The 15,401-nt window shown below is 38.5% G+C and overlaps 1 protein-coding gene across 4 annotated transcripts in view; it reads left to right on the top strand.

The window, feature by feature from the left end:
* Nucleotides 1-15,401, top strand: part of LOC120534452 (zinc finger protein OZF-like) — an 88,528-nt gene that overhangs the window by 60,397 nt on the left and 12,730 nt on the right. For 2 of the 4 annotated variants that reach the window (XR_005634754.1, XM_039762034.1), the window contains exon 2: nt 1,833-1,945. The exons of 1 other annotated variant lie outside the window; for it this stretch is intronic. The gene's annotated coding sequence lies outside the window, so the exon portion shown is untranslated. Of the gene's footprint in view, nt 1-1,832; nt 1,946-5,001; nt 5,067-15,401 lie in introns of those variants that run through there. One more of the 4 variants, XM_039762036.1, reaches the window with a different exon arrangement.

Raw genomic sequence — 15,401 nt, 5'->3', positions numbered from 1 at the left:
TAAACCTGATGCCTTAAGACAAATGGCAGTTTTATTAATAATAACTGATGTCTAAAGATATCTTTAAACAAACACAATTTCCTCATAAGAGGGAAGTTGCAACAATAGATCAAAACGGAAAGGAAACTTTATATGATTTACATGAGTGGGAAAATAAAAACACTACATACTTTATATAATATATATATAGTACAGTACCTGCCAAATAATACAAAGAGTACACCGCATGTGTTTCGCCCTAATTGGGGCTTATCAGGTGTGCACACCTAAGCTTCCTCTTACGGCGGTTGAACATTGGACATCAACGTTACGCCACAAAGGCTGCTTCGTTTATTTTGCGCGATTAATATTTTCATTTTGGTCAACTAATGTGGAACTAAAATTAATAATATACTGTAATGTCAAATTGTACATCATGCACAGTTCCGATTGGGCCGTAAAGTGGATATTTTTGTTTTTAATATTTTTTTCATTAAACGCATGCGGGCAGGGCGCCAGCCCCAGTGTTGCCAACTTAGCGACTTTGTCGCTATATTTAGCGACTTTTCAAATCCCTCTTTTTAAAAAGCGACTAGCGACAAATCTGGCGACTTTTTCTTGTGTTACTGGAGACTTTTGGAGACTCTGATGTGTCTGTACTGACTCTTCTCAACTTGCCACAGCAGCTGCCGCTGCCGGCCCCTCCCCCGTCCCAAAGCACTCACAGACAGGCCCGTCCTCTCGCAGGAGTCCCCCCCCAGCTGCAGTTACAGCAGGAGATGCTCACTCCTACGAGTCTCGACTGCAAATGAATTGCCCATGCGCGAATCCGCCGTTAAGTGATCCCGCCCTGGCTTGTAAGCGGGATGTAAATTAAAAATATCCTGTTCCGATGCATATTAAAAAATGTTCTTTGTCTAAAATAAATTGCTGCACAAGAATAAATCGCTGCATTTGACTCAAACAGCCTCATTACTTACCTCATCCACTGTGTGTGTGCTTCTCTGTGACTTTAGCATAAACATATAGCTCGCTAGTTCATCATGTCTCAGTCAAAACTATACTCTCAGAAATTCAGAAAGGAGTGGGAATCAAATCCTGAATTCAAAGGATGGTTGAAGCCTTTTATTGGAGATAATACACGGGCATACTGCCTGTATTGCAAGACTGATTTTTATGCCAAACTACGATATAAAAAAACACGTCAACTCAGAAACATACACAAAAGGCAAAGCATTACACTAGTTTCACACAAAACAAACTGCCATTTATTTCAAGCTTCAAATAAGTGTCACGTAACTTTATGAAAGCCATATGACAGAATTGTCTCTTACTTTCGGTTTCTGAATTTGCAAATAAATTGCATGTGCAGCGTGCATTATGCAAATTACGTGATGACGTCATCTAGCGACTTCTACCTACTTTCCTTACGACTTCGGCCAGCCCACCACAGTAGCCCATCCTCGATGATTCATTTTACCGTTGCATCGTGTTCATGCAATTAGATGGTATATAGCACAGTTACGCGTCGCTCGATATGTCGTACATTTCGTTATTAGTGCACAGTGTGACTGCAGTTATACGGCAAGACAGTTGAATTGAGATTGCGCGTGTTTCTGTAAATTGAGTGAACAAAACAGAGTGGTTATTGATATATCTGTTTTTATTTTCTGTTGTAACAAAGTTGTTTTTTTTAAAAAAACAAGTATATATTTTCTTACTTCGTTATTGAACCTTGCTTTCTATATTCTTGCCGTTCTTTAATAAAAATTAATATTATCGTTTATTTCTATTTTTATCCTAATCTTTGCCCTTACCAAATAAATAGTTTGATTTTTTTCTTATAATTTCAGCATGGCCTCTACGCCTCAACAAAACACCGCATCTAAAAAATGAAAATATATCGATGAAAGAAGGTTATTCAATCAAAAATGGACAGAGGACTACATTTTGGTTGAGATAAACAGTAAGGCACTCTGCTTAATTTGTCGCGATTCCATACCGGTCTTCAAAGAGTATAATTTGTAAAGGCATTATGTGCAAAAACATGCGCAGTGTCGTAAAGACAAAGTAGCGGAACTGAAAAAGGGCATCTTATCTCAACATTTTTTTTTAAAAAGTTACAACTCAGACAGAGTTCATTCTAAAAGCTATAGTTATGTATGTAATTTAATCGCCAAAAAAATCGAAACCATTTTCTGATGGCGAGTTTCTTAAGGAATGCATAGAAAGCGTGCTATAATTTGCCCTGGTAAGAAAGGCGACATTTCTAAAATCAGTTTGTCTTATAAAACTATTGCCAGGACAATTGACGAACTTGGGAAAGCTATCGAAAAGGATTTGAGAAGTAAAGCTTGTGGTTTTAAATTTTATGCTTTGGCGATGGATGAAAGATACTACTGATATGGCTCAATTTGCCATTTTTATTAGAGATATTAATGACGAATATAATGTCACTGAAGAAATGGCTTCTTTAGTACTATTAAAAGACACGACAACATCAAGAGAATTATATGAAGCAGTGAAAAAAACGTTAACGCGATGTTCTTTGTCTCTTGCCAGCATATCTGGTATAGTTACGGATGGTGCCCCAGCTATGATAGGTAAAAGAGAGGGGCTTGTAAAATTAATAGAAGACGATGCCATTGCTGTTAAAAGCTCTCATTTGATGAGGTATCATTGCATAATACACCTAGAAAATTTGTGCGGAAAAGCTTTAAAAATGGATCGTGTTATTCAAACCGTCGTTGTAGAAGGAAAATTTTTTATATTAGCGTGAAAATAGCAAGTTAACATAAAGAGTCATAAAAAGTAATTAAAAGCTTCTAAAACATTAGGTTAAGCATAAATTAGAATTTTGAGAAAATAAGGTAGGTCAAGTGAGTACTAAAAATCAGTCATTTTGCATTATTTTTAAGCTCACAGCAGAATTGCTAGTGCAGGAAAAGAACAGATAAGGAAAATAAGATTGAGAACACCTTTGTCAGAGATAGGAAGCTAAAAGAATGATACCACAGAAAAAAGATGGCTCTGAAAGGCACGTACGAGGCAAGCTGAAATATTGAATCAGCAAAGATGGCAAAAAGGCATTGCTGCCAAGGTCAGCTGATGTAATGCGAGGAAAATAACAAAATATGTTCTATATATATTTAGAAAATTAGTAATACTAGCATTTAACCTAAGTACTGGAATTAAATAAAAATCAAGCATGCCACGCAAATGATTAAATAAAGGCACATGCCATAGTTCAATTTTAAGTAAAGCTTAAAACTTTAGGCCACTATTATAAAAAAAAAAGTTTGGAAAGTTTAAAGGAAACCCATATATGGAATTGAAGCCTTGGCCAGTTAGAGAAAATGGGAACAGCATAGAAAAATAAAAATACCAGGAGGAGGCCAGTGATAGGAAAGTAAGGAAATAATAAGGGTTCCCATGGGAACTCAAGGTTCGGCCGGAAAGGAGTAGAAGGGAGTCAGAGAAGATGAGCTCATTTGAGCGAGGTCGGAAAAGATAGGAAATGACATAAGAAAAGCCCAAAAATGGTAAGCGGAAGCCATCCACCCAGTCTTAGACCAATCAAAATAAGCCGAACAGACACCAAGTGATAAGAAAATGATATATAACTTTTAGATGTTGTACTGTTGAGGGTTATTGGGTTAAGTCCTTGTGGTTTTTAGTTGTGTTTTATTGCAATAAAGCTTTAAAACTCTGTCTGTCTATCCCGAGTCCTAATAGCCTTTATTTTTAGGTAAAAAGCCTTCTGATGATGAATTTTTCGCCACGACATCATCATTTTATAAGAGCCAGGGGATTTAGGTTAGGAGCAGGCACTGATAGAGCGCATTACCGCACCCACCACATGACAGATCAACTCAGGATCCCCAGATTAGGACCAGAGTGCAGCCATGCAATGGGTGACACCTCAGCACCACACTAGTTCAGATGGAATGGAATTGAATTATCGTCAATTCCAGGAATTTCTCAAAAGATTGGATGCCGACTATGGTGATATCGTTCACTTTCAGAAGTAAGGTGGCTCAGTCGAGGCCAAATGTTAAAAAGATTTTATGATGTACTTAATGAAATCAGGTAATTTATGGTATCAAAAGCAACATCTGTGCCAGAACTTGACGATGACAACTGGCCTGAAGATTTAGCATTTTTTTGACTGCTCATTTAAATGACTAAAACACACGTCTTTAAAGTAAAGACCAACTTGATCAGAACAATGTTTCATACCATAAACACGTTCCAAATGAAACTGAAATTATGGAAAGCACACATTTTTGGCATTTCAACGCATCGGCCAAACATAATGGGAAAAATACGCAGACATACTTTTTGATTTGATACAAGAATTTGAAAATAGATTTCAGGATTTTGGGAAAAATAATCAAAATTTTTGTATTTTTGCGACTCCATTTACAGTTGATATACTAGATATGTTGTCAGCTAATTTTCAAATGGAATGCATAGAGTTGCAATCTGACATTCAACTTAATGAGAAATTTGATCATGTCTGTTTTTTGGACTTTTATAAATCCTACTTGCCCAGAGACAAATATTCCTCGCTGCAATTTTTAAAATTAGAACCAGAATATCTGATGAGCACCTCAGGAACTCCCTGAGAACTGCAACTACAGTACTTCCATCAAACCAGATATTGATGCATTAGTTTCTCAAATTCAATGGCAAATATCACATTAATTTTATGATTTCAAGTTATCTTTGTATAATGAAAATGTATCTATGTATTTACACAATTTATAATAAAAAATATATAAAATAATAATTTAGACATCAGCTGTCTTTAATGTTTTGTATTTGAAATGTGGCCCAAAACATTTCTTTTTTTTCCAATGTGGCCCAGAATATAGAAAAGGGTCGTGACTTTTATTTTGAACGGCACAGGGCTTCCTCACTGTCGCTCTTTTTTTGCTGACCTCACTTACGATCAAGTACTGAAGTCGGCGACCTGCCAGTACACCACGTGTGCGGCTGAAGAGCAGGCGAAGGTGGCGAACGAGACAGTGGGCTCTCCCTGTCGAGTAAGGCGACTTTAAATCCTAACCCATTAGAGACAGAAGGTAAGAAATGCGAATTTGCGGCTGCCAGTGTATAAGCTTGGGATTTTCATTCGCTTATTTTCAGTGTTAAGCGACATTAACGACAGACAAACAGGTTGTTAAGGACTGCCCGGCTGAATTTTTCCGTGTCACAGATGATTTGTCATTCATTCCTCTCTTGACTGCTGCATTACACGTTGTCGAGTCATATTTGTTTGTCAAAGCGTCCAAATATCCCACTGCCGACCACTATATTTGCCATATATCCATTTGGTTGGTCTTTCGCGGTTGCTGGAGCTCCGTTGACTGAATAAGCGACGCCTGCCGCGAGCCTCATCTTAAGATCCTGGTTTTGGATCGGCTCATGGAGCTGAGAAAAGTGTGGCATATGATGAGATGTTGCCCACTGACCTGAACGGTAGGGCTGGTGGTGGTCTGTGCGGATCATTCTGTACACAGCCACAGAAGAACTTTAGGATGGAAATTTTCTAGCGCAACCCACCGAAGTCGTCCTAGACTCGTGTGGCCGAGTGCAGGAATGACAGGTCACAGCAACGTGGAAAAGTCGGGACACCAAATGGGCCATCTCGTTTAATAGTTCTCGCAATTTAAAGTAATGCTTTTTAGGTGCTCTTAAACATTCATGTCAGGGCAAAACAACAAAACACGTAAAGGTCTGAAATGCCGACAGAAACCCCCCAGGGAGCTCCGTCCATTTGACGCTTCAGCTCAAAAAATGACACCACAGTCCCTGTGGCCAGGTTTCTTATATCAGGTGTTCAGGAAGGGGCGGGGCAAGCGCAGTTGTTGGGCGTTTTCTCCGAGCTGCTATAGTTTACTGTCCAATAATGGGAAGAGTATGTGACACGTGTTTCGGCCTTATTTGGTCTCAGCAGTCGTACAAACTCCACTGCTCTCCTTGCGGAGATCGAACCTCAAACGTCAGCGTCACAGACGAAATCCCTGCGGGGCGGTGTGGTCTGTGCAAAATTTGGCAAAACGAGGTTCAGTGGTGCAAATTAATTGGAACCCAGAATGACGTTACTTCTTTTGTATTTACTGGTGTGATGTAATTTCACAACGAGACTTTTAATCCCTTATTAATACACTGCGTGGCTCATTGAATAATTGAATCATTTATATGGCATGAAAGCTATACAACAACAACAACATTTATTTATATAGCACATTTTCATACAAACAGTAGCTCAAAGTGCTTTACATATTAAAGAATAGAAAAATGAAAGACATAATTATAAAAAATAAATCAACATTAACATCGAATAAGAGTAAGGTTCAATGGCCAGGGGGGACAGAAAAAACAAAAAAACTCCAGACGGCTGGAGAAAAAATAAAATCTGTAGGGATTCCAGACCATGAGACCGCCCAGTCCCCTCTGGGCATTCTACCTAACATAAATGAAACAGTCCTCTTTGGATTTAGGGTTCTCACGGAAGGGCTTGATGATGATGATGGTCACGTAGACTTCTTCCTTTTAATCCGTCCATCATTGTTGGAGCATCATGAAGCTTTGAGTAGGTGGAGGTGGCGCAGGCCACCACCACAAAGAAACCGGAAAAAGAAACAGAAAAGAGAGTAGGGGTCAGTACCGATTTTAGAGCCACCATGAATAGTTGTTATGATGAATTGAACATACAGAGTATCAGGATTAAGTTAAATTACGATTAAAATGAAGTTATAAAAAGGCCATGTTAAAGTAATGTGTTTTCAGCAGTGTTTTAAAGTGCTCTACTGTATCAGCCTGGCGAATTCCTATTGGCAGGCTATTCCAGATTTTAGGTGCATAACAGCAGAAGAAGGCCGCCTCACCACTTCTTTTAAGTTTTGTTCTTGGAATTCTAAGGAGACACTCATTTGAGGATTTGAGGTTACGATTTGGAATATAAGGTGTCAGACATTCCGAAATATAAGATGGAGCGAGATTATTTAAGGCTTTATAAACCATAAACAGAATTTTAAAGTCAAAACTACGTTTTTTCCCCCTCTATTGAACCCCTGTTCATGATGAAAATTAAGTTTCATCAGCTGTAATATATTCATACAAAACGTCTCTGATATCCTTTCGGCTGTTTTGGAGTTATGGTGGTTTTTGTGGTGTTGGCGTTCCTATTACGACTCCACAATGAAATTCTTGATACTTCATGAAGACTATAAGGTACATTTAAAGAACAATACTGTAACTTCAAAAAATGTGTGAAGACAGACACACTGATTTTTGAATGAAATGGCGATTTTTGTGTTTTTCTTCCATCACAGCACACCAACGTGATTTCTATTGAATGACTGATGTAGAATGCGGCTTTCACAGTAGGTGGGGTGAGACCTGTACATTAAGTCAAATTCATTACCATCGGCTGACCCATTGTGGCATCATAACATGGCTTGCTTTTATTTATTTATTTATTTATTTATTTATGGATCATATAATGGGAATGGGAAAATGTATACAATGGCATGATTACCTTTAATTAAAGAGGCAGTGTTAATTGGTGAAATTTACCAGAGTGTTTTTCGCAACGAATGTGCAGTGTTACCTGGTGACCTTGTTCTCTGAATATTTTCCTGCAAGTCTGCCATGCAGCGGGCTTCGACAATCATTTTTTCCCCAGTGCCCCACGGAGCCTGGATTTGCACTACACACAGAACAGAAAAACGTAAGCAATGTTAGTGACCCATTTGCCTGTGTTTTTGTATGGCTGCCGTATCTGGTTTGTGCAAACGCGATGTCGCTACTCCTGCCAGATTCGTACTCCGCATTACTTTAAAAAAAAGAAAAAAGAAAGAAATTTCATTTACTGGCCACAATGAGAATTTTATATAAAAAAATACCTTGTTATTCTGCATGAATTGATTGTTACGCTCCTTGTTAAACAGTGCGTGCGTCAAACATTGGGGGTATTTTCCGTACATCGCTTAAATCATCCGAGATCAGATGTCTCATCTTGGATGAGTTAATGCCAGTGAAGCTCATCCGGGATAAATTGGTTTTTCGAACGCAGCCGTGTAGTAGATTAGTTTAGCTGGATCTAATCATCCGAAATGAATGCGCGCGCCCGCGCTGATTGAAAAGCCCAAATATATCGAGTCTAGAAAACATGATCAGCAAGTCTTTGATAGTCTGCAACAAAATGACAAAAGAACGGGTGCATTTTTTCCACACAAGCGGAGCAGGACCTTTTATTCCAAGGATATGAAGAATTTCAAGATTTAATATGCACAAGGGGTAACACTGCAAAAGCAGCCCAAACCAGAAAAGACGGCTGGCAAAAAGTGGCCGACAAATTAAATGTTAAGTAGTGTGCACTGTACTTACTGAACAACAGCGTTTCATTTCCTATGTGTCAGATTAATTATTATTTAATATGTCATAATTCCACATAAAACGTGAGCACAAGGAAAACATGGGAACAGGTTAAAGTGAAGTACAAGAATATACTTCAGACTGGTAAATATTGGTATATAACTATTTAAAGAATTGTTGACATAAAGAATCATATATAATAGAAAAAACATTAATTTTCAAGCTAATAAGAAGGCAGACAAGCAAAAAAAAAACAGGTGGAGGTCCACACGGTCCAGACCTAACCTCTATGGAAGAGTTGGCTCTCCAGCAAAATGCACATCGCCCTGTTTGTGAGGGCGTTTTTTTGTTGGGTCAGTTGCAGTGAATGTCATATCCCTAGAACTTGTGTCTGACCAACGAGATATTGACGAAGATGAAATATTTGATGAAGACACTGTGTCTGATTATTCATCAGGAGGAGAGGTACATTTTCCAAATAATGTTTGATCAAACTCCACTCTGATCAGTCCCATGTGCCGCAATCACATTTGGAAATCCTGGGTAATGAGAATGTTAGGCTGATTGTGAGATTCTGTATGGAACTGTGGGTGTTTTTGCCCGTCTATCTGCAATGACATGAAACGCCTCTTTTAATGTCTGCACACGCAGGTGTCCAGGAAACACTATGAAAACCCGAAGGAAATATTTCAGAGCCAAACAGACTTTACGAATTGCCTGGCAAACTGCACTTTTAGATAGATCTGGATCTGGATCGCCTACAATATATAAAAAAGTGCAGCTTGCAAAAAAACTCAAAGCAATGCATACTGTCTGTGTGGTTGTGAGAGCCCAACTTCGCCCAGTTTGACTTCGAATAGAAGGTGCTAATAAATATTTGAGGTACAATATTCCCCCTCGGCTAAAGCGGTAAATTTCGAAAAGAATTTCCTACGGGAGAAATAAAGGATCTTGCCGATCTCACAAAACCCTCTCTATATGAAATTCTCTTCTTATAATTTGCGCACCGATAGCAATTGGTCACTCATTCATGAACGGCGAAGCCATGACTGTATGAATTCCATGCACGGACACTGATTAAGTGTGTGAGCTAATCCTCGTTTACGTAGGAGATTTGGATGTGCTGCTGCGACAACACATCCAGCAAGAGTTTCGAAAAACCGACAGATCCAGGATCAGGCCAAATTGTCAACAATTACATTCGGCTAAACGAGTAATCCACGTACGAAAAATACCCCCCTGAGGGCTGTTCCACGAAGCGAGTTTATAAAATCGAGGATTATTTGTAATAGCCTCGCTTGAGTTAGCCTAACAGTTCACTTCAGGCTCATTGAGTTCCACGAACAAAATTCAGGTGTATTTAATCTCCGCTAATTCAAGCCAAGCTTGATAAGCGAGGCTCGTGCGCGTCCACGCGATATAAAAGGCAGCCTTGTTAATCGATGCTGGATAAGTAAGAATGGAAACTAAGGAAAGAGCTGCGTTTTTTTCGCAGTTGGAGTAAGAATTATTATTACAAGCCTATGAGGACTACAAAGCTATAATAATTAGAAAGGGGAACACGAGCTGTATTATCAAAGCTCGTGAGGCTGCATGGCAGAAAATAGCTGACAAGTTAAATGCGTAAGAACATGATTTTAGTAACTTTTGTGTTAAGGATGTCAAACTATTTAACAACTAAATGAGAACAGTTTCAAGCCTTCAAAATGTATAGTCATTAAAATTTCCTTTTACATATGCATTTTGTTACCAGTTGTAAGGTACTTTAAGGTTATTTTAACACATTGATAAACAGGACACATGTTAATTATATGGGTTCATCTTGGATAAAAGTGATATATAATTGTAATTATTAATATAATTATTAATAACTTGGTTTCAGGAGCAACAATGTCAGCAAGTGAAGAACGCTCTGTCCTGCTGGTGTGCAAAACTGCACAGGCTACTACAATGTCACACGCTCTGTCTGGTGCAGATGCCGCAGGCAGTTAAACCTGGATTTTAACTGTCCAAATGTCATTTCAATGCGTGCCCTTGTCTTACAATGGGCATGTTTGAAATGTCTTTCTGCTTGTGTTGCAGGATCTGTATATGGTGTGAGAAGAAACGGTAGACATGGGTATCCTCTGTCACCAAGCAGCACACCAGGAAAAATTCCTATAATGGAAAGTAGACACATTAGACTGTAGTATAATAAACTATAGTATATTTGTGAATTTTAGTTGACTTGCCTTGTCTGAGGCTTTGAGCCAGTGAAGACTCGCGAAAAATTCTAGCATCATGTACTGATCCTGGCCATTTTGCCACAATGTTTGAAATTAGATGTTCAGCAGTGCATACCATCTGAAACATTTTAGGAAATGGTAATGACATACATTGCTAATGTTGGACGACTACACTTTCACCTCTTGTATATAAATGTGAGATATTCTCAGTACTTACCTGTACATTAATACTGTGATATGATTTGCGGTTTATGTAATCAGGCTCTGTTGGACCTGCTGGAGCCTTTATCCTCACGTGTGTACAGTCAATGGCTCCAATGACGTTAGGAAAGCCTGACAAATTAAATTCAGTTACTTATCAGGTAATGATTTATGTGCTGTAAATGAGTAGATGTTTAAAGATTAAGCACCATTAATTCCAAAGAAGGTTTCCTTAATGGCAAGGATTCCTCGGTGGCCAGGAAAGGTAATGAATATATTTAAAAGGACTTTAATGCAACGCAAACCTTCCTGATTTCACGGCACACTGTAGCTTTGCTTAAATGTTCAGCATCCCCCACACTGTACAGAAATGAACCACTGGCAAAATAACGCAAAGCGATACACAAAGACTGTGCAACCGTAAGGGCTTTAGAGCGACGTGTGTTTTTAGAAATGTAAGGTTCCAATAACTGACACAAATATGCAATACTGTGTCTACTAAATCTATAGCCCGTATAAATAATCATCCAAAATGCAACGGATCTATCCTGGGCGAAGTAATTGTGGAACCTGTTGCCTTAAAGCTCTACGAATGAGCCTCGCTCCCTCATCAACTGGATTATGAATAAATGGGCACGCCATGGTTATTCATGTAAAAGCCTTCAATGCACTCCTTGTCATTTTATACTTTCTAAGTAATTAGAGTCGCCTGCATGTAATCTGTAATAATTTTATATTGGAGGGTCGATGTGTGCGAAAGAGGGAGAGAACAGCAGCAGAATAATCCCAGCCCCGCAGAATGTCGTGCTGTGACATCACATGGCTTGTCCAATCATATTCATCAAGCTAAGCTAAGCTTCACAACTAACCTGCCACGGAGCAGGCTTGTCCAAGAGCATATGTTGGCATAGTAATTAAGCGGAGCTTCAGGTTAGCCTCGTTCGTGGAACCGAATTTCGAGAAATTAAAACGGGATTATCAAAATAAGCCTGGATTTTGAGGTTAGCTCGCTTCGTGGAACAGCCCTCAGGTCCTGAAGCAGCAAAACAACCCCAGACCATCACACTACCACCACCATATTTTACTGTTGGTATGATGTTCTTTTTCTGAAATGCTGTGTTCCTTTTACGCCAGATGTAACGGGACATTTGCCTTCCAAAAAGTTCAACTTTTGTCTCATCAGTCCACAAGGTATTTTCCCAAAAGTCTTGGCAATCATTGAGATGTTTCTTAGCAAAATTGAGACGAGCCCTAATGTTCTTTTGCTTAACAGTGGTTTGCGTCTTGAAATCTGCCATGCAGGCCGTTTTTGCCCAGTCTCTTTCTTATGGTGGAGTCGTGAACACTGACCTTAATTAAGGCAAGTGAGGCCTGCAGTTCTTTAGACGTTGTCCTGGGGTCTTTTGTGACCTCTCAGATGAGTCGTCTCTGCGCTCTTGGGGTAATTTTGGTCGGCCGGCCACTCCTGGGAAGGTTCACCACTGTTCCATGTTTTGCCATTTGTGGATAATGGCTCTCACTGTGGTTCGCTGGAGTCCCAAAGCTTTAGAAATGGCTTTATAACCTTTACCAGACTGATAGATCTCAATTACTTCTGTTCTCATTTGTTCCTGAATTTCTTTGGATCTTGGCATGATGTCTAGCTTTTGAGGTGCTTTTGGTCTACTTCTCTGTGTCAGGCAGCTCCTATTTAAGTGATTTCTTGATTGAAACAGGTGTGGCAGTAATCAGTCCTGGAGGTGGCTACGGAAATTGAACTCAGGTGTGATACACCACAGTTAGGTGATTTTTAACAAGGGGCAATTACTTTTCACACAGGGCCATGTAGGTTTGGATTTTTGTTTCTCCCTAAATAATAAAAACCATCATTTAAAAACTGCATTTTGTGTTTACTTGTGTTATATTTGACTAATGGTTAAATGTGTTTGATGATCAGAAACATTTTGTGTGACAAACATGCAAAAGAATAAGAAATCAGGAAGGGGGCAAATAGTTTTTCACACCACTGTATATTTGTGGATATATATTCTCCCACGGATAAGTCAGGACTTGATTTTACCGTATAATATTTGGTATTTTATAATGTTGGTCGTATAATTCAAATGCGGAAAACTCACGCTATTAGTCCAAGAGATTATGATTTGCTAACACCCAACTGATAGATTAACCATGGAGCATATAGTTTTTTTTTTTTTTTCTATGTATTGTGCCAACGTGACCACGCGGTAATACCCAAACTATTCTGAAGCGATGTTTGCACTGATTTGTGTTTTTTGTATCTCACACCCACATACACCTTTATTGTAAGAGCATCCCTTATCTACGATGGAGCATTTGATCATAAGAAAATATGAAGCTGGTTTTAAATTACATGTCATTGAAGTAGTGAAAGAAATTGGTAACTGTGCTGCTGCAACAAAATTCGATGTGTCTGAGAAACTGGTGCGAGATTGAAGGAGGCAAGATGTTAAAAATAAAAAAAATTAAGTGTCACATTTTTGAACAGGCGTTCAAGTTGGGATCTGATTTTATGATCGATTTTTTGGGTTTCAAGACCTGACTTATACATGAATATGTACGGTAGGTATTTTTCAACAAAATTTCCAAAATATATTCTGTACAGCCTTAAACTTTTAAAAACAAAGGTGCTAGAGTGGTTCTTCAGAGCAGTGCCATACAGGCTCTATACAGTGAATAACCATGAATAGACGACAAAAGATTTGTGAAACACTAGTGGTTCATGATTTTAAAAGGACCCCCACTTCATACAATAACACCTGCTAAGTCCAGGGTTTCTTAATCTGCTAGTGTCCTGCTAGGCAGGGTTCAGACATGTGCAGATACAAAGGAAAGGCAGAGCAAGAAATAGCAAATATTTTCAAATTATTTTCTTACCTCCAATCCAGGTGTTTTTGTCATGTGGTGGGTGCGGCAACAGCACGTGCTCCCAATTTCTCTCTCTTTGACAGACAGTATAGTAATTAAAAAATAATAAAAACAACTGAGAACATTGTGCATGTGTGAGTGAACTTAATTTGTGTGCTTCACTGTTTCTTTGTGGCAGATATTTACTCCATAATATGGTGAGGTAGTTCTAAGCTGTTAATCAAAATTGAATTATTTTTATCACAATTGTCTGTCAGTGTTTGTTTAAATATGTTTAGTGTTTATTTTCCAAGTGTCCACAGAACAGACATAACAATTCACATCTGGCCATCAATAATATTAATAAATGTGCTTCAAGACAACTTTTTGAGGTGAAAAGTATGTGCTGGGGGAAACAACAGTCCTGTGCCGTGCACTCTTAAAAATACATTTGCTAGAGCGGTGCTTCAGAGCAATGCCATTCGGGAACCAGTTTTGGTTCCCAAAAAACCCAGCGACAATAAGGTTCCAGAAAGAGCCCTTTATTTATTTCGATAAGTAACAGGCACTCCATACAGTAAACAATCATACCTAGATAGTAACAGATATGCCAATGGCTCATTGTATTTAATGGAATCGCGCTGCATATGATAATACAAGCAGGGTTTCTTAATCTGTTAGTGTTCTGCTAGGTAGCCTCACAAACGTTAAAGCGTTCAGGCTTTTTCTATATAGTAGAAAGTTTTTCAAAGCACAAAGAACCAATTTCATACGCAAAGAACCAAGAATGAAATGATGCTCTGTCAAGCAAAGGTTATACAAGGAACCACACAACCCAGTGAAGATCGATAAAATGCCATTAGAGAACTATTATTTTGAAAAGTGTGGAGGGAGACAAGCAGTGAAGTGAAGCAGTCAGCTGGTCTCCTTTTAAAATGTCTACATTTCACAATCTTTTTTTTCTTTATTTCTAAAATGACATACAGTAGCAACTGCAACTTAGATCCCATATTTGCTTTTTTCCAGTTCCCCGTGATACGCTAAATGCAATTTTTTATCTTGAAAAATCTTTCCTTTTGGACTGTGTGACATTTTGTTGGTCCCTAATTCCGTCTGCCTTTTTTCTAGCCCCTTGAGTCTTCATACCTTTGCTCAGGTGTGGTCAGGTGCAGCCTCAACTTTTTAGTTCCATCTTGAGGATTGATTTATACAGCCCTTTAAATTGATGTATTGATTGATATTTTAATTTTAATTTGTAATTTACTTCTCCTGTTAATGTAATTTAAAGTTTTCCTGAACTTATACATGTCACAATTTTTGGAGAAGTCATCATAATGATCATGAATCTTTGGGGATTAATACAGTGTACCAAATACCAAATACCAATACGATTTACTATTTTGCCCATTAAATACAAATTTATGAATATTTATTTGGGTTGCTGACTTGTTATTGAGTATTTGGTCTTTATTCTGAGAGATATGTTAATCTTCTCTTTTTGGTTGCTGTACCGTATGTCAAAAGTAATTTGCTGATAGATCATTTTTTTTTTTAATTTAGTATTGGATTATTCTGAAAACATTATAATTTCTGGTGTTGGTAGCCTAAGACAATGTCAAACACAGTGTCTCAACCTCACGTTTCCATTCAAGGTTTACTGGGGGTTGTCTCCTTCCTCGGCAGTCACTCAGGTCTTCCACCACTACTTTTATATTCAGCTCCAATGTTTTCTTTTTATGGTTC

The sequence above is a fragment of the Polypterus senegalus genome, chromosome 8 (genome assembly GCF_016835505.1).
Source record: "Polypterus senegalus isolate Bchr_013 chromosome 8, ASM1683550v1, whole genome shotgun sequence".
Classification (NCBI taxonomy): domain Eukaryota; kingdom Metazoa; phylum Chordata; class Cladistia; order Polypteriformes; family Polypteridae; genus Polypterus; species Polypterus senegalus.
This window is presented reverse-complemented; position numbering and strand designations above follow the sequence as displayed.